A 19,999-nucleotide genomic window follows, 5' to 3' on the forward strand; every position below is an offset into this window, starting at 1 on the left:
AACACTGAAATCAGTAAAATATGTAAATTTGTTCACTAAAGTTTTGGAGCTGCCTTCCATTGGTGCCGGACAATGTTCCCATTGCGTATAATTAACAACATTTCTAAATGTATTGGCTTTATGTAGGAAATGATTGCCATAGTGTTGGTAGCAAAATAGTTCCCCATAATTAGCTGTGTATAAATACAAATCTTCAGCATCAAAGGCAGCATAATAATTTAAATCAGAAAACAGTGCCTCTATGGCCTGGACGTCCTAATCATCAGAGCGGCTGTTTTGTTTCACAACATCTCCCGTAGAAACACGAAGTACATTGGGGACATTAATCACCTCAGTGGGACCATGAATTTGAAATTTAACAGCATCCCACACAATCCCATCCAACACAGGCCAGGCAGTAATATTCACAAAAGTCTGGTCCCTTTTCATGATGTGGGATGAGGATTGGGCGGCCAAAGTTCCATCAATTAGTCTGATTGCAGACCTTTCGGTGGGATAGTGTCCATTTATAAGACAAAAGAATACCACCACAAAGCCAATGGACATAAACAAAAAAATACTTATGAGCAATAGCTAAACGTAAGTCCAAGGGGCTATTAAAAAATGTCTCTTAAACCAAGTAGCAAAAATAGAAACTTTTGATGGGGGATTGGAAGTCATAGAGTTAGTGTCAAATGAAAAACGTGACTGGTCAATTGCAGTAGATTGTAAACCAGGCAACGACACATCTGTGGGATAAGCATACTCTGTATCTTCAGATTGATCACCAGCCGGTGGAGGCAACAAAGGATTAGTAACTGTAAGCATCTCGATGGCAATGTCAAGCCTGGTTGTAGATGCCGGAGCCAATACAGAATTTCTCAGCATCGCAGGACACGAGACCGCTGGAGTCATACTAAGAAGAAACGGCCACTCGCTGTACTTTGACATTGTCAATGGAGATGTACTTGTTATCCTTGCGACCAGGAAGTGGAGGAAAAATCACTGTTCTTGTACCCTGTACGGTAAGCACTGGTACTGGTGCACGATAAGAGGGGCCAAACTCATTCTTGTTCTTCACCTTCCCACGGACCAGGTCACCAACTCGAGGTAGCCAGCCGACTACCGGAATCTGAAGCGCAGCATCAGTCGTGGAGGGCAAGTGTACCTTTGCAAGACTGTCTCTGGTCTCTTGCAGATTCTGTAATACAGCACAGTGATCATCTACATCAAAGGGTGCGGCTGACGCCGCCATGTCTCTACCATCAAGTACGGGACAAACATTTTTATGCCAAAGAGCATTTCGTATGGGGTCCGCACACACAGAGACCTTCTAGGGAGATTACTAAGTGCACGTTGTACGTTATACAGATGAGCTAACCAGTTCCTGCCAGTGCCTAAAACTCTAGCTGTCAGTGATTGCTTTAAGTCACGGTTCATTTGCTCCACAACACTATTGTCCTCAGGCCTGTATGGAGACGAAAATTTGACTTGGCCCCCAAAGATCTCATGGCTTCTTTGTATGCCTTAAAGGTGAACGCAGGGCCCTGGTCAGAATGAAGGGTACCACATGCGAAAATTCCCACAAAGACATGCAAATTCCTGATGACAGTTCGAGCATCAGCACTCCTTTGTGGCCATACCCAAAGAAAACGTGTGCACGAATCCACTGCAACTAAGATGTACTTATACGCAGTATCAGAGGAGAAAGGACCGCAGTGATCTAGATAAACACACCCAAGTGGTTTATTAGATATGTACAACTGAGTTTGTGGTGGACGCGCAGCAGTCGAAGGTTTAATCTGCTGGCAGATGTCACAATCAAGAACATAAGCACAAGTCTGTTTATACAACCCGCGCCACCAGTAACGTTGTTGTAATAGAGTAACAGTCGCTGAAACGCCGGCATGGGCAGAGGCCATACCTTTGTGAGCTGCTGTTATCAAGGAAAGTCTGCAGTCCGCGTTGGGAATCAATCTGTCACCAACGTTGTTAATTCTCACACAGGGAACTTTATCAGGACTTAAATGATAAGAGTACCGAGAAGGGAAACATATAGGGTAGTTACCTCCCTTCTCTGTTGCAGCAATAGCTGCCAAGATGTCATCATCAATCTTACTTTTGGATCTTGTAACTGCTGCTACTAGATATGTCGCCACTGCTGTTTTCGCTGCTTCGTCAGCTAAGCTGTTACCGACAGCGTGGACACCAACTCTCTGATGCTCAAGAGTGTGAATTACATTCACGAGAGGCAGATTCTGTTTAAGTTCTGCCACTCGAACCCAAAGCATTTTATGCTTGAATGTGATGCCTTTGGAATCGCGATATTCATTCTGAGACTAACAGAATAAATTGTCATTAAAAGACTGAACACAGTAAAACGAGTCACTCACTATAAGAGTTGTAACTCGTGGATCAGCAAACTCCAGTGCAAGCACAAGAGCACATAGCTCCGCCAATTGTGCGGTACAATCGCCCAATGACTGCGTATGCACGACATCAGACTTGAATTAACCATTCACAAAAGTACCCGCTACAATTGTGCAGGCGGCTGAATAAGCATACTTTGATTCCGTCGCCGGTTGCGCCGAACCGTCAGTATAAATGACACAATGGTAATCTTCAAGCGGGCGCAAAGACAGAGGAGCTGGATGAACGAATTCATACTGCAAGTACTCCTGCGTCTGCAATGAGGCATCAAAGATGTAGGTGACATCCGGTGATGTCAAGGAAGTGGCCCATTGTATCCAATGTGGATGAAAAGCATTAGAATTGGGTACACTGGCTTTCGTCACTGCCTCTAAAGCAGGATACAGTGTGACAACCAACATGCGTTTCCACTGTGACAGTGCTCTCTCTTTAAGAATTGCCATCTGCACCGCAGTCAAAACTTTTTCAACTGTGGAAAATCGCATTTCAGCCGAAGTGTACAGGTGTGATTTGAAAGCAATGGGGACTGTGTCGCCCTCATTGAACGTTAAGTACGTGAAACCCACTGCGTCAAGCACAATACTTATTACCAGGTTAGTGTGGTTATCACGTGTCAGTAAGTATTTCGAAGCAAGAAGGTCAGCCTGCAAAGATTACAAGATAGCTGAATGTTCTGTCAGCCAGCTCGATTTGGAAAAATTAGGTTGTACCAAGGCATATAGCGACTTGATACGCTGGGCATAATCGGGAATATAGGTACGCCCAAAATTTAGAAAACCCAGCAAAGATTGTAATTTCTTCAGTGTTGTTGGAGCACTCAGACATGTGCATTTCTCCAGGAAGTGAGGGGCTAATCCTCGACCTTCATTGTTGAGCTTGCAGCCCAAAAACACTGTATACTCTGCAATGTGAGACTTCGCAAAGTTGAATTTATAACCGAAGTCCGCAAACCTAACAATGATGTGTTCAGCGCGACACAGATGCAGCCATAATTCGTCGTCTGTGAGATAGATGTCATCAACTTAAGAGTACGCATCAGGGTCAATGCTCTCTAACAGAGAGCCTACACGCGCGGCAAAGACACCTGGGCTGTTTTTATAGCCCATGGCTAATCTCTTAAACTGTTTTTGTTTGCCGCCAGAAGTAAAGGCTGTCCATTGACTACTAATAGAGGACAGATTATGGCTGAAAAAGCCATTAGATATGTCAAGTGTGGTTTTAAACCTTTTTCTCACGAGCCTATCAACGAGGGCAGAACTGTGGGTATTCTGTATGGCACATGTCCGACAATGAGAGTTCAAATGCCGGTAATCCAAAACTAGGCAGTACGACCCATCAGGTTTAGTTTCAGTGAATAAAGGATTATTCATTGGTGACACACATGTTTCAATTACACCTTGATATTCCAATTGTTCAAGGATTTCTGCGACGTGAGATCTAGCTTCGCGGTGCATGGGATTGGGGTTGCGGCTGGGGCATAGACCGTAAAGGAATCTCATGTCTTGGCAACAATTTGTAACACCAACCTGAGTACGGTACAAAGCCAGAGCAAGCACCTGAACCCACTCTTCTGCAAACCTGTGAGCGTGATCCTTTGGCACTGTGTGCGCAAAGGATGGGAGAATTACCTCCTCCCCTCTAGGAGCGGCCAAAATGAAAGCTGGGGGCCAGTCCGCCTCTGCCAAAAGAATATCCTATGTAGAGGTCAGATTGTCCCAAAGAAATCCCTTGTAGGGCATGTTGTATGTCACCTTCAATTAAAACTATGCATATAGTCTGTCAGGAGGGAGCCACTCTAGTATCTGCAGTTTCTACAGTAATGAACGTGTCAGTTTCTGTCGCCTCCAGATATGGACGCAGTGCTTGCCGCACTACTGTAACCTCCGCTGCACTGTCATGCAGCGTTAGTGCCCATGTCAGGTTCCGAAGCTGCGTTCTCACTATCTGTGGCATACCTCGCTGTTATCACAGCAACCATCTTCTTCTGAAACGGAGGATGTTGACGTGCAAAACTCGTCCTACTTGCCTTTACCGTCAGGCTGACGGGGTTGCTCACGTCCTTGTTGGGCACCCCGACCTTTGCCACGTTCACCGCCACTGGACTGCGAGACCGATGTTTCCTGTGAAGAACGAGGAGAACGTTGTTCAGTAACCTGAAATCTATCAGGTGACCTAATTCTAGTACGATCGCGCAAATCATATGTTCGTTCACTAGTCGCCTATACAGGTGACGCGGGACGAGACCCCTGTTTCTGTTGCTGCTTCCCTTGTTTCTTAGTTCTCCAACTTTGTTTAGGAAAAGCCGGACGATCATCCTTGAAAGATGAACCCATCTTAGTTTGCTGTTGCACATCTGCGTTAGGAACAGAAGGCTTAATCCCCAAACTACTGCGGCCTACGGTTCTATAAGCTTCCGCAATAATTTTAGGTAATTCTTGGGGCTTATCGTCTTCGTTCACGAGGGCTAGACCGTTCGCCACTTGAAAGTGAACCGCATCTCCCTTGAGGTTGCCAAGGATGAGAGTGGCAACCCCGTTGAACACTCCGACAAGCCTCATTCCCAACTCGACTGCTGCCTCCGGACCGTGTTGATCTTGAACACGTTTGATCACGGAAGGAAGCACAGCCATAGATGGGGTGCCGAAGCACTTCGAGTCGACGGCTGCAAAAACTTTACCCCAGTTCTCACAATCGGTCACTTCTGGGACTAAGTCTTTCTGCAAACTAATGGTGAGTATTCTGTGTTTCTCCACAGGAGTAGTGTGCGGAAATACTGCTTCCAGCTGGTCAAATTTCTCAGCAAGCCAATAAGGCAGGTCGTCCTTATTCTGGGGGCGCTTGCCCATTACCAAATTATCCATGACGGGACTAATAACAATCCCGGCCGGGCCAGCTGGTTGTCCCGCAACAACAGGTGCCCCTACCTGTACATTGCGTGAAACGTATTGCAATAAAGCCCGAAGTACTGTAATCAGGGCTGTATGTAGTTCACGTAACTCATCCACCGCAACAGTTAAATAACGATAATGAGGTGTAAAACCGGCGAGGACCAGCCAAGTGGCCCCTGGAATGGACAAAGGGGCCAAACAAACTGGTGTAACCATGTGGGGGAGGGCACCATTAAACCAAATACGATGCTGCCAAGCCAAAATAGGAATCTCCTGCATCCTATATGGTGTATAATTCGCTGGGACCTGCGTGGGAGTATAGGAGTGAAACGTACTATCGTCCGCATTCACCACCGGCATAGTAACCCAAGAGTAAAACAACTCATAGGGATATGATGCATCGGCACTCACCACAAAGATAACAGCCATCCCATCGTCGGGTACCCCGAACTGCGTCAAATGATGCCGGAGCGGTGCGCGGCTATGCGCCGCAATAGCGACCGCAGCCATAAGAACGCAGAGAGAGAAAAAAAAATATCTATTTTAACTGTGGCACAAAAAGGGTCCAAAATAGAAAAACCTTTTTAATTGACAAGCTTGATTGAACCTATAGAGCAACTATTAGGTAGGTCAAAACCGTCAATCCCGTTATCCGGAAACAAGAGTGAGGGTGCAGTGGACTAATATAAGCACTACTAAGGCGTCTCAAATCGTAAGACCAAACGTTAGGTGTGCCATGTTGCAGTGATTCTGCTCATGCACAGAACTATGCACAGGAAACCAGGTCCTCAGTGAATTGCGGTGTACCAAAAACTCACCTCAGTACCCAGAACCCCTATCCGACTAGCATCAGTGTCTCATTCGCTCTTCGCATCATCTCGAAGCTACCAATGATTAGACAACCCAGAACATGCGACTTAGAGTACCAACAGCGGTCCGTGGAGGGAGTTCCGTGGGGCAGAAAGGCAGGGTGGGGGGTACTAAACACCGGAACATGGATAATTGGAGGTAAGAAAACAATTAAATAAATAAAACGAATTTCGTAGCGCGCGCTGCACCGCATTTTGTGATGCAGGGCGCGCTACGAAATTCGTTTTATTTATTTAATTGTTTACTTACCTCCAATTATCCATGTTCTGGTGTTTAGTACCCCCACCCTGTCCCTCCCCGCCCCGCCTTTCCGCCCCACTGAACTCCCTCCACGGACCGCTGCTGTAGAGTACTCTCAGGAATGGTGAGAATCAGAAATACCTGTTCGTTATTATTCTCATATCAGTCCACAACAAGAGTATTCAGAGACACAGTAAAGTTTAAAATGTTTATTTTATAAACTACGTGTCCTGAGATGCAATACTTTGGCTAACATAAGCAGACAAATGATTAAAAATAAAACCATCAGCATTGTTACAATACCATAGAAAATAAAGGGAGAAATCATATTACAAATGATAGTGGAATACAACCACCCTCCATTCGCTAATAAGCTAGTATTTATTAAAATAATAGAAGGCCTCTAGGTTTGAATGGGGAACCCCATACAGTAAATAACAGCTTAGGTGAATCACATCACAGGATCAGCTTTGCTCTGTGTCTGGAAAAAGTCTTCTCCAGAATGTGTGTCTCATGCATGCAAACTGCAATATTAAAGGCGCTCGAGTTTCAGATATTTGCAGCTGTGTGCATGTTATGGCTAGAGCGTGGGCCGATCAACCTGAATTCAAAAGCATACATTGTTTGTTGGCCCTGACTGTTTCTGCACACAATGTTCAGACCAAGGTCGCTGTGCATGTCTAAGGATGTGAACAACAGACCGTTCTCATGTGAAGAAAAAGCAAGCAAGCAGTTTTTCATATAATAACATCTATCTACAGTGTCGTGTGCAAGAGCAGCAAGAGTGGCAAGATGGCGTTTTAATGTCTAAGACGCTTATGCTAACATAGCAATATGTATATCTCTAGCTCCGACTCCACTACAAAAGAAGGATGCAACATCCTTTCTAACCATGAACCGAAAGATCAACGCTGTATCCTCCACGTTCTTCAACACCCTCAGAATACTCCGCAAGACATTCAAATGGATCCCCCTGAATCCAGGAAGACCATTACCCACGCACTCATCACCAGCAGACTGGACTACGGGGATGCTCTCTATGCCGGAATCAACAAATCTCTACTCCACAAACTAAAGAGCATCCAGAACGACGCAGCCAGACTCGTCCCCAGCATCCCAGGACAAGACCAAGAAGCCCAGAACCTACAAGACATCCACTGGCTCCCCGTGGAACAAAGAGTGACCCTCAAGCTGCTCACAAACACCTACAAAGCCCTCCACAACACCGGACCCCAATACCTCAATAAAATAATTTCCTTCAATGACCCCAAGAGAAAACTTCGATCCCCCTACCTAGCTCTGGCTGAAATCCCCGGCATCCACAGAGTCAGAACTGGAGGCAGATCCTTCTCCTACATCGCGGCCAAGACCTGGAACGAAGTCCCCCTCAGCATCAGATGAAGCCCCACACTGCAAGCAATCAGTAAGAGCCTCAAGACATGGCTCTTTGGATGACCGAAGCTGCCCAAAACCCTCCTCCCCCTTAGAGCCCTGAGACCCTCACGGTGAGTAGTGCGCTCTACAAATCCCTGATTGATTGATTGATTGATTAGTCACACCCAAATATCCCCTTGTATTTGACTGATCTATAGTTGTGCGCTCGGATAGGCTAGTGAATAGGCTGTGGCCACTGGATCAAATGGCCTCTTTCTGTCCCACATCCATCCTTCAAGGGGCTGAGTCCTGGTGGTTCTACCTAGCTTTCTCACTGCTGTGTTATCTTTAGAGCTTGCTCACTCTAAACCATTGATTTACACTAACACAAATTTGCTCTACAATCCTCCCATTCCTATCAACCTATCCAGACTATTATTCTGTTGTATCCTACCTATACAACACCTTTAGCACACTTCAAATGCACAACAATACATGCAATGCAAGTAAGCAAGCAAAATATGTTAGGAGTATTTAGACTTCATAAGAGCACTGTTATTTAGGCATTGTTTACATTACCTTGGTGTTTGTTGTAATAGCTGCTCAAAGTCAAGAGAATGCTGCTCATCTCCCACACTTTTTGGTCTTCCTGTGGGTCTCCATGAGCACTATACACCCAGTTCTCTGTTGCCCAAGTGCCATATGCAGAAGGACTTCTGACTGTGAGGCAAGTGTTCTGCTCATTGCAGACCTGTGTTCACAGTTGTGTTTCCCCTCTGCCACCAAGGTAAATAAAGGCAGCCTTCTGTGGAAGCATGGAATGTGAAATCTGCATCTAAATGTCACCCACAGGGCTTTAGGCTACAGGGATGCTGTGTGTTACACAAACATGACTTTAGGCATAATACTCAGGAACCTTCATTCATCTTCATGAAAGGTCAAAAGATCAGACTGTGTTACAGTCATAGTGTTCATATGGAGGGTTGACTACTGCTGTCCATCATCTTGGCAACTACAGATTCATTACATACTTTTCTCTACTTCAATTGAACTAAAGTCCAGAATCATGTGATTCCTGACAAGGACAGCACTAGAGCAACATTTCATTCTACATGCAGGCATAGCAATAATGCAACAATAAGTTAAGAATAATATAAATGAACTGAAGAGTAGAAGACATGAAAACATTGATATTTCAAATGTATTAATTCATGTTTTGTCAATAGTAAGAATTGCCTGTTTAACATGGCCAATTAATCTCCCTTAGCCACCATGTCCAATAAAAGGCCTAGGCAAAGGTAGTCATTATGGGCAATTAATTAGAGAATACCAAATCAAACCTCTGCATACTGCCAAAATGGAGGACCTTACTGAGGCACTGCACACAAAGACAGCTAGCATAAAGCCTTGTCTTATGAAATAAAATCTTGAACACTCCCCATACTGTTAGTATGCACAGGACCACTTGAAGAAACATTTTACAAACTGTAGGGAAAACCCACAGGCTTTACATCACCACCTGCAGGGATACAAGGAAAATGCAAGAGAATAAGCGAAATTAATCAGCAACCAGTAGACATTCCAAAATTGACATAATCACTCACACACACATATTGGCATGTCATGTGTTTTGTATAAGATAGCTGCCATCCATGGTGCACTTCACCAAGCTCAAAAGGAATAAGAACTGCCCAGCCCCCATTTTCAAAGATCTAGGCCATTCCCCAGGTCACTGACACAGCTTATCCAGAGCCAGGAAAGCAGAAGAAATACTGGAGAAATGGCAGAAAAAAGGGAACTATCTGTGACTGACACAACACCCTACACACATCAGGGGCGATATTATACATGCGGCTCATTTTCCTTAATTGCAGTTGGTGCAACTTTCTAAAGGTGCGTCTAGCGCAATCCAGGAAAATGTGATCCATTAGGGTGAATGTGCTGCACCCAGGCAAGCTGCAAACTCGCGCTGCCCTGGGGGCAGCATAATTCTATCAAAAATGGAGTTGCTGCTTTAAGCCGCTCTGTATTTTCACAGTGCAGGGGGCAACCCGCCGCAAGGAGATGTCTTGAGGTTCCATGGGACCCCCTCCCCACCACCAGAGGGCTGTCATCAGGGGGTGCACTGAAAGTGCACCTCCTGACAGCTTCTTTGCCTCTGCGTCCCCCCGCATCTGTAATACGGTGCAGGCACAGAAGGAAAGGGATTCTTTCATTTGCATGGGGCAGACCCTGAAGCAAACAAGGGACCACCCCCTGAAGATAGCATTGGCGCTTTATGTGCACCATAAAGCACCAGCACTTTCGGTAATACAGAAGGGGCCACAAACGAGTCTGTGGCCCTTCTGTAATACCAAAGTGCCCCGAGGGGGACACAAATGCCTGCTGTGCCCCTGGGACACCTTGTGTAATATCCAGTCATTTCAAAATAATATCTGTGGGAAACACTAGGCTGCTAACACATATAAAACCCCTAGTAGAAAAACAGAAAAATTGCATTACTGAAAAATTAAGGAAATAATAAGTGACACATATACACACGAAAACACACTTGCATATTCACAACAAATATATACACAAACAAAGTTTCCAAATCAAATGTACAAAGCAGGTAGTAGTCCTGATTAGTGATTTCTTAAGATTAGTTTCCTTAAAATAGAAAATCACATATAGTGATTTGGATCTGGTTGAAATTTATAAATGTCACACTTGCCCTGACAGGTGACCTCACAAGCAGAAAGTACAGTGTTGTCTGCACATTGCTTAGCTGAGAGGAGGTGAACAACAATTAACCAGATCCATCATCTAAAATGGCAACCCAGCAAGTTAATAGAGAGGAGGGAGAGTAAAAAAGGAATCATATCCCTGGGCAGTAAGGAGAAGGGTCCAGCACGGGTGTATCCTGACCCCTTGCTGTTTACCCTGAATATTAATAAATTGGGAGATTTCCTAATATCTAGTTGTAAAGATATTCCTAGGGCTGGCACTAGGATGATTCCTGCTGTTTTGTATGCTGATGATGCGGTCCTACTTGCCAGAACTGCACTGGGCCTTCAACAACTTTTAAATGGTTTTATAGCTTTTATGAACTCATTAGATCTGACCATAAATTTTAAAAAAATCACACACTATGTCTATAGGCTCACGAAAGGCTGCCAAGGCTAAGTTACTTTGCAAGGGGGCTGAGTTAACTAATGTGCCCAAGTTCCCATATCTAGGGGTACCATTTGCTGAACAAGGGTCCTGGTGTGTGTAAAGAACACATAAAAAGAATGTCTTAGCTAGAGGGGCAGGGGCAACTTTGGATTTCACAAAAGATTGGGGTCACACCCCGCCCTACCCTGCTAAAGATCTATAAAGAAAAATGCATTCCCCTGGCCACGTATGGGTGTGATGTCTGGGGCTACAAGGATGCAAAGTGTATCCAGGGGGCTGAGAACAAATTTATGCACAAGGGGGTGGGATACATCTTGGACCAGATTGCGGTAGCTCCATTGCTGCGCTAGCTCAGAATCTGGGCCTGTCTGATCCAAAATCTAAATCATCTTATAATCACTGACTGCACCACACTGGAGGGAGCTTTGCACATTTCTTGGCTAAAATATATAATGGGACACACAAGATGGCTTGGTTGCCCTGATCTGTACCTGAGCCCTGGGCCTTTGAGTCATGTCGCAATCAGAGATATTAAACATCAGTTCTTGGATAAATGACAGGGACTCAGGGAAGAGACAGAGCTAGCCAAGGCCTCTGTGAGAAGGTTTGTCACATTAAACCTGAGCCAACAGATACAACCATACCTACTCTTTCTTAGCAAAGCATATCATCGCTTTGTTATGGCATTACCCACAAGGATATGTGAAACCTGGTACACTAAAACCCTGCCCATGTGACAATTTCTCAGAGCAAGACACCCTCCATTTTATGTTTTTCTGTGATTACTATGACCCCTTGCGTAGAAAGTACATACTCCCGCTGCTCAGAGATTGCCAATTTGTCCAAATCAGGCCTGCTTTGTTATATTTTCAAATGTTATCTTCTCCCATGGTCTGCCTTGGAGTGGCAAGCTTCCTAAAAAGGGGCCATTCGACATAGAAAAAAGTGGCAGTAGCCAGCCTGTTTTCCCAGGCTGTGTCAAGGGCCTTTTTACTCGACATTATGTGCATTTTATAATATAATACCTATAGCACTTGGTTTCATGTTTAGCATCGTTGCACTTTACTTGATGTATTGTTTGTGGTCTAATATATTTCTATCCTTTAAATAACAATGCCGGTCGTTTTTTATCGTCCTGAAAAGCTATTTTTAATTTATTTATGTGACATAAGTTTTATTTATAAAATGTACCTTATTGAAATGTGTTTCCTCTAAAAAATTTTTGCTTTTATGGCTCTTAGTTGCTGAAGAAAGTACTTTTTGACTTTGACTATGCTTAGTGCTGTTGGAGTGACCACTTGTAGCACAGAGGAAATCAGAAAGCAGTGGTAGGACCTTCGCTCTAGGACAAATGAGAAACGTGCAAGTCGGCGAAAAGAAGCTGCTGGAACTGGCTAAAGGGCATTCACTGAACCTGTCCGTATAGCTTTGGATTAGGCAACAGAAAGTATTATAGTACAAGAGGCTGAGTACAGATTACCTGCTACTTCAAAGCCAGTACAGTCACCAGCAGGTTTGCACATTATTTTCTAACTCTAAACAAATAAATTACAACTAAAGAAATTCATATTTATTTATTAATTATTTGTTATTCACATAAGGCATATTTTACATTGCTTACTACTTTATTACATACAGAAATAGTGTACATGCCATCTTTCATCAATGCCATCTTGCACTATGATATATGTAGTTTACAAATAAGTCATACAACGAATCAGTTATCAATCTTATGGGGGTGGGCTGTGTGATGGAGAAAGAGGCACAGGTGCATATTAGAGAAATATACAGTACAGTACATTTTTCACTAAGCTTAGTTACATGTTATGAGCACGATTCATATAGGTAAACTTAGACGTTTGGTCTAAACTTGAGCCAAATGTCTAAGTTTACAACTTTGGGAATTCACAAAGGGCATTTACAAGTACTTTAGTACGCACTTGGGATAGAGAAATGACCCGAGTGCAGACATAAAGATAGTATTCGTAAATGTTGTTTGTATATTCCAAAAGTTGTAAACTTAGACGTTTGGTCCAAGTTTAGACCAATAGTCTAAATGTAGGGAGCAATTCCCACTAGACAGGAATTCTTACTCTTAGACCGTTTAATGTTTAAAGTGCAGGAAAATACTTGGATACTCTTAAGGACATTAGTAGCAAGGTGGATGAAGGCTTTACAGCTATCACCAGTAGCGTTGAAAAACTTACAGAGGCCATATAAACTTTATGTGGTGCAATTCGTGAGGAAAGCATAAATCAAATTAAATGATATCTCCATGCTTCTGTGCTCAGGCAAAGGTATGGCAAGAATTTTATCATATTGGCAACTGTCAAGTTGTAGAGCCATTAAAATCAAGCAGGTGATGGCCCACTGTGGTAAGGATATGCCCAAAGGATTGTGTCAGGTATCCTATCGCTGGAATTAATCCAAACAATTGAGGGATATTTCAATGACCAGCCTACCCCCTGTCTAGTCAATGAAGAGGCTTTGAACCAACAGCAGTGTGTCTATATCAGAGTGTCAACACCAAGGCACACTGAATGCAACTGAAACTGAAGGAGTGATGTCACAATCAACAGCAAACAGGCTACACCTTCTAATGCAAGGAAAGACATTCAAAAATGAAATGTTTATAGAGAAATAATGTATTTCAATCAATCAGTCTTTATTCGATTTAAAAGCAATCATAAAAGACACAAACATAGTACATAAAAACATACATTTCAATAAATACATTAAAATACCTTTTAAAAAAACATTAAACACTTCAATGGACTGACATGTAGTAATAAAAACATTTTGGAATTAAAATTGTCCCTGGCACAGCTTGATGATAGGGAAGACCCAAACACAGAATTCATTAAAGGCCATCAAGGGTACGCTTAATTGATTTTCTCCGCAATGCCCATGCCCAGCCCAAATATTTTGCCAATGCGACAGAAACTATTGTCAAAGAGCTAGTGCGCAAAATGCGTAATGCTACAGCGCAGCTCCTTGTGCCGAGAGATTTACACATTGGGGTAAGCCAAACGCGCCTTGGAATGGTAAATGCCGGGCAGGCAAACAGAAAGTGGGGAGCTGTTTCAATCGCAGCCCCGCATGCAGGGCACTGCAATTCCGAATTCCCGGCCCACCTTCCAGTCAAAAATCTAAGAGGCAAAGAGCCAGCTCTAAACTGGAAGTAGAGTTTCCTGTCGCCCACATTAGTCACCACATCCCAGTATTGTTCAGGGCTGGGGGAGTCTTTAAACTCCAGAAAATTCCCGGACATCCCTGATGCTCTGCTCAATACCTGGGAATCAATTCTTTCCCAGTATGCTATTTTGAGAGAACTTTTTGATGGAAACTGGGCAGTAGCTGGGTCAGTCCACATCCCTTCCATACCCATGTCTTTTAAAGACGCATGTAAGTTCTTCAGCCACTCGATTTTATGAAAGACATCAGATTTTATAATGTCCGTGAGGCCATTGGCATAATGGGAAAGTTCAGGAGTAGTCCAAAGCCTCCGCCAGTATAAAACCGGACGGAGCCTTGCAATATCCTTAATGGACCTCCTGCCCAGATCATACCTAAGTGGGATCAGAGGGGTGCTCTGAGGAAGACCAGTTATACTACGAAGGAATTTGTGCTCCACACTTGTCAAAGTCGCTAGCTGATCAAAACCCCAGAGCTCCGCCCCATAGAGGACAGAGTTTAGGGCCTTTGCTTCATAAACTTGCAAAACCGGGCTTATTGGTTTCGTGAATTACCTGCTAAATTCCCTGTTCAGGACACCAGTTAACTGTTTAAATCGCAGGGAGGCCATTTCAAGATGCCGGCGCCAATTATTACTACTTGAAATTTGCAATCCAAGATACGTAAAATTGGTTACTAATTCTAAAGGTTGCCCATTCATGAACACTCTTTTCCCTTGGAAACTGCTATGAGGGTTAAAGGCCATAAACTTCATTTTTGCCACATTAACCTCTAAACCATGATCAAGGCAAAACTCATCAAACAGGCGAAGGGCTTTTTGCAGACCATTAGATGTTCTGGATACGATAAGCGTATCATCTGCAAACAATAATATGGGGATGGAAACACCAGCCAACCTTGGAGCGTCGGTATTAACAGAGAGCATGAGATCAACTATCCCATTGATATAAAGTGAGAAGAGCGTGGGTGCCATAGTACAACCTTGTCGCACACCACGCTCTACCGGGAACTCAGATGTGTCCTCTCCCGCCCCACCCCACTGGATCCTAGCATAGTTAAACTCATGCAGACGCATCACCATTGTCAAAGTTTCTTTGGGGAGACCTAGCCTCTCAAGGACTGCCCATAACCGGTGGCGGGGAACAAGATCGAAGGCAGCTCTTAAGTCAACAAAAGCTACATAAAGACTGCCTTTCCCCAGTGTCACCACCTTCCAAAGGAGCTGGACAAAGTAAAAGACTTGGTCCACCGTGCTGGTTAGTTTCCGAAAACCAGCTTGGAAGGGTGACAAAATGTTATTATCATCGATCCATTCTTGTATTTGGTTCAGGACCATCCTCCCTACCACCTTCTGAATGGAATCGATGAGGCTAATTGGCCTATAGTTTCCCGGAAGCGTCCTATCGCCCTTCTTAAATACAGGTATGATAACTGCCCCCCTCCATGATTTTGGGACTGGCGCGCCTGCAGCCACAGCATTAGCCAATAGGGTTATATACTTGCTCCAGTTATCCTTATTGTGGAGAAAAACGTCCGAAGGAACCCTGTCCTGGCCAGGGGCACGTCCACTGGTAACTGAGCGTAGGGCCCTATTAGCATCTTGGATGCAAAAGGGACCTTGAGAGAAAAAAACATAATTTGGCACCCATGCAAAATAAACGAGATATTGCAAGCATATTGAGGTTTGAAATATTGAACCCACTCTACCTGTGAGACATAATTAGAGGGACTATCAGGCCGCCCACCACTGCCCCACTTAAGAATGTTCCAAAATAACCGGGAATCTCGGGTATGACAAGCGCTTTTTAAATCAAGCCAACGTTGCTCGTCCCAGTTTTTTTTGGCCATTCTTACAGCTTTTTTATATGCTAGTCTGGCGAAGCGGATACACTCCTGTCCACCATTAGACAGAGATTTCACCAGGTTGGTCCTAGATTCTCTGCAAGCACCGTCATACCATCTATTTTTCTTAGTTGGAGCCTTATTCTTGTTCCTCAAGGGCTTCATAAAATAGGAACCTATTTCAGCAAACAACTTGTCATGACATGCAGCGACTTCAATATTGCCGGGGTCATGGATTAGCATACCCTCAAGCTCAACAATAGAATCAACTAATTTGTTATCTATATCGGCAATGGCTAGGATGTTATGCTCGAGCTCCCCCCACTTAAGTCTACGCATATTATTTGTTAAAGTTACCTCAGACAGGCACGGAACCATTTCACCAGCTATTAGGCGATTACTATACCACCATCGGTGAGTTACACAGATAGGGTTATGGTCACTCTCAACTCTAACCTCAACAACCATATCTAAAACTGATTGCCATAGTTGCAAGCTACATAAAACATAATCAATCCTGCTAGAATGTCGACCATTGTCAAATGTCTTCGCCCCTTGTTTGTCACCTGGCGTCCTCCCATTCAAGGCCCGCAGACCATACTCAAAGCAGAGAGCATTAGCCTGGACTATAGTCTCAGTCCACCTTTTAATTGGACTGAGATCAAGCACAGGTACCCCCCACAATTGGTCTTCCACAGCTTCATCGCCCCACCCAGAGTCAGGGTCTAGGAGTGGTTCGAAGGTAATATTAAAATCCCCAGCTACAACTATTCGCCTCCCACCTGAGTGCTGGTCAATAAGGGAAACTAAGTGAGCCAAAACCTGGGAGCCCGTCCTATTGGGGTCTCTCAGATACAGATTGTAAATATCCAGGTCACCCAGGATCCCAAGTGACACCCTGACTAGTTGAATATCCTCGGACCCAGTAGGTATTGCAAAAGCCTCAGGAAATACATCCTGTCGAACCCAGATTACCAGGCCTCCCTTTGGGCGTCCCCTTAGACCCAGGATTGCGGGGACATAAAAATTCAGAAATCCCTGTAAGAACTGAGGCTCACAGGACCAGGTTTCCTGGAAGAGGCAGACATCAAAGTTGCCTATATAGGCTAACCATTCCGGGGAGTCCATTTTTGATTTTAAGCCTGCAATATTCCAAGAGACCATTGACCCCCCCTCCCTTCCTTGGCCTTGGACGTGAGCAGAGTCCGCACACAACTGCTCATGTCCACGTTGCGTTTCCGTAGACAGTTCAGGGGTTATTACAACTACATCTGCTATCTCATCCGCCCCGTTAACAGGGGAGTAACATAGAGGTTCATTAAGCTTAGGCCCTCCGGCTGGGATACTTGGATTAAGAGGTGTAATAAATAACTGCGGCCCAGATACCGGTCAGGCAAAAGCTGCTGAGGAGCACAGGTCGTTTGCTTCCCAATTTTCCAGAGCTGGGCTAAATCCTACAGGAATATTGGGATAAGAATTGTAAAAATACCCTAAGTCATGTACCCCAATTTTTGACTGGTCGCAAGCCAGTGGGGAGTCACAAATATAGTGCACTGTACGACTATCTCCAAAGTTGACAATAATGGAGTCCCCAGGGACGTCTTTGGGTCTTGGACCTACCCAACTAACCCTTCTAGCAAAGAGGATCTTTCCATCCAAATGATTTGGAAGCGGTCTGTTCCTATTTAGCCAGAACGTAACTTTGTTTTTTAGTTGCTGATATGATTCTAAAACACCTTCCTTTAGTTCCGGGACTCCTGTCAGTACAGCTACATAAGGAGTACAGGCAGGGGGCAAATGAATATGAGCCCTAGGTGATATACTGTTTTTAGCCCCAGATTCCAAAGACCTTCCTTTATTCACAGGCTTTTTTCCAGCATTGATACTGGACACACTCAGAAGGTTATCTCCCACATTGCCAACACATTGATTAATAAAATTGTCAGTAACCTGTGCCTTGGGGAGAGCAGCCTCAGGTGTAACCCCGGGCGCTACTTCATTAACAGAGGATACCAGCGGGAGAATAGGGAGGGTAGAGGACACCCCTAGAAGATTGTCCCTTTCCTTGGTAGCTAGTTTAATAACATTTTTAAGTGAGCAAAAATTGTCCAAGACAGTTTGTTCTAATCGATCTACCTTCTCACTAACTAGCTTAACCCTTTCCAGCACAGGAAGTATCAGAGAACGGACCATTTTCTCTATCTCGAGAATCATATTACTCGATTGGGGCTGGTCAATATGACTAGTAACATTCCCACTAGGAGATAGGAGATCTTCGCCCTGTGTTGCCCCCATTGGAGATTTTCCCATAACATTAGGGTGTTTGTGTATGCTTTCTGCAGAAAATAACTGATCTTCATTTACTGATGGTTCGTCATGCTTCCAGTGAATAAACATGAACAGAATATTTAAATATTCTGAAGAAGTGTCAGAGTGTTCTTTTTGCTATTAAAATTAATTTTACTTGACATAAAAATAGTATCTTTTTATGTATGTGCGACATTCCCTGTACAGCCCTTTTGCCTGCTTGAATAGGGTTACGGTGTGGTGCTGTCTTCTTTGTCATCTGAACTAGCATCATCAGGCTGTAGTGGGAGTCCTTTTCTTACAAGCCACATTGGGTGAATACTTAAGGGCACCTCCATTTTTATGAGGACACCGTAATCTTGATTTCAGAAGTCCAGAGGAGCACTTTATTACTGCCCTTGAACGTCTTTGAGCAATATTATATCTCCTCTGTTGCTGCATAGAGAAATTGTGTGATAATCCAAAGGCTTGCATCATATACTCTGTCACTTATAAGGAATATAAGGTTACTCAAAAATACTAGAGATATTTTGAGTTAAGTTCATATAACTAATTTCATGTTATGATACCTAAGTGTAGGCATCTCCAAAATCACCTCTTGAAAGAACCTTCTATATGCCACAGTGCCTGAAAATGTAAGAATCATGGCTGTCCCCTGTAAATTTGTCCACAAAATCCGTAATTAAATAGCCTGTATTGTGTCCAATCTGGATGTTTAATGAATGCAGCCTTAGAGATTCCTGTAAGGATATTCTGTAGCATTTGTTGAACATTATAAAACATGGGCTTGATTGAGTCACGATACATGCAGACTTGGTGTCCATCGTTCTCTATTTTGCTTAAAAGTGGTATCAAGAATATAATCATTATCGAATGGATTTCATTTGCCCATATAGGGCTTGATTAAGACTTGGTGCCTACTAATCAATTTTAGTTTATTAGCACTACATAAGGAGTTCGATTTTCATTGACTGCTTGGTATTATTAAGCTGCCTCGAAATTCGTCATTTTCAATGTTAATTTTGAAACGTATTACAATGTTGGCACAATCATGTCATTGTGCGAGATTAACGCTTTTTTTCATTTACAATAATTCGTTATTTTGTGAAAGTCTTTTGTTCATGTTGATTACTAATGAACCGGAAGTGAAAACAATGAACCGGATATAATTGCACCTAACGAACTGCACCCTGAAAACACAGTGGAAAAAGGCATTAATGCCAAAACGCGTCCTGGCGTCTATCTCGGAATAATAAATTATAATATCCGAGTACCTTGTTTGTGTGCGGTCCTCTTCACTCTTCGAGTGGAGTTCTAGAGCTGAATATTGACGTGGAGCCACCGCCACAGTTGGGACCTGCACCCGCTCCTGAGTGCTCACGGCGGCTTTTTGGTGGACCCGCGAGCGTCATTTCCCGCAACGAGCACCGCTGCATCGCTGTCACATCAGTGCGGACCTGGCTGGGTGAGTTGACTGCCAGCCGGCATTTTTTAACTATATGAGCGGTCCAGCGTTTGAATCAGACAACGGCAGCAGAGCGCTAAAACAAGGCGTCCATTTGAACAGTGCAGTTTAAAGCAATTTATAAGTTACAATGTTCTCAGACGAATCACGTGAGGCAGCACAAGTCTTCAAATGCTTTCCCTCACAGCATACTGAGCGTGAACGTGAAACCAGCATACCTTGCTCTCTTGGTAGCCAATTTGCGAAACTCGAA

The sequence above is a fragment of the Triturus cristatus genome, chromosome 4_1, assembly GCF_964204655.1.
Source record: "Triturus cristatus chromosome 4_1, aTriCri1.1, whole genome shotgun sequence".
Taxonomy (NCBI): domain Eukaryota; kingdom Metazoa; phylum Chordata; class Amphibia; order Caudata; family Salamandridae; genus Triturus; species Triturus cristatus.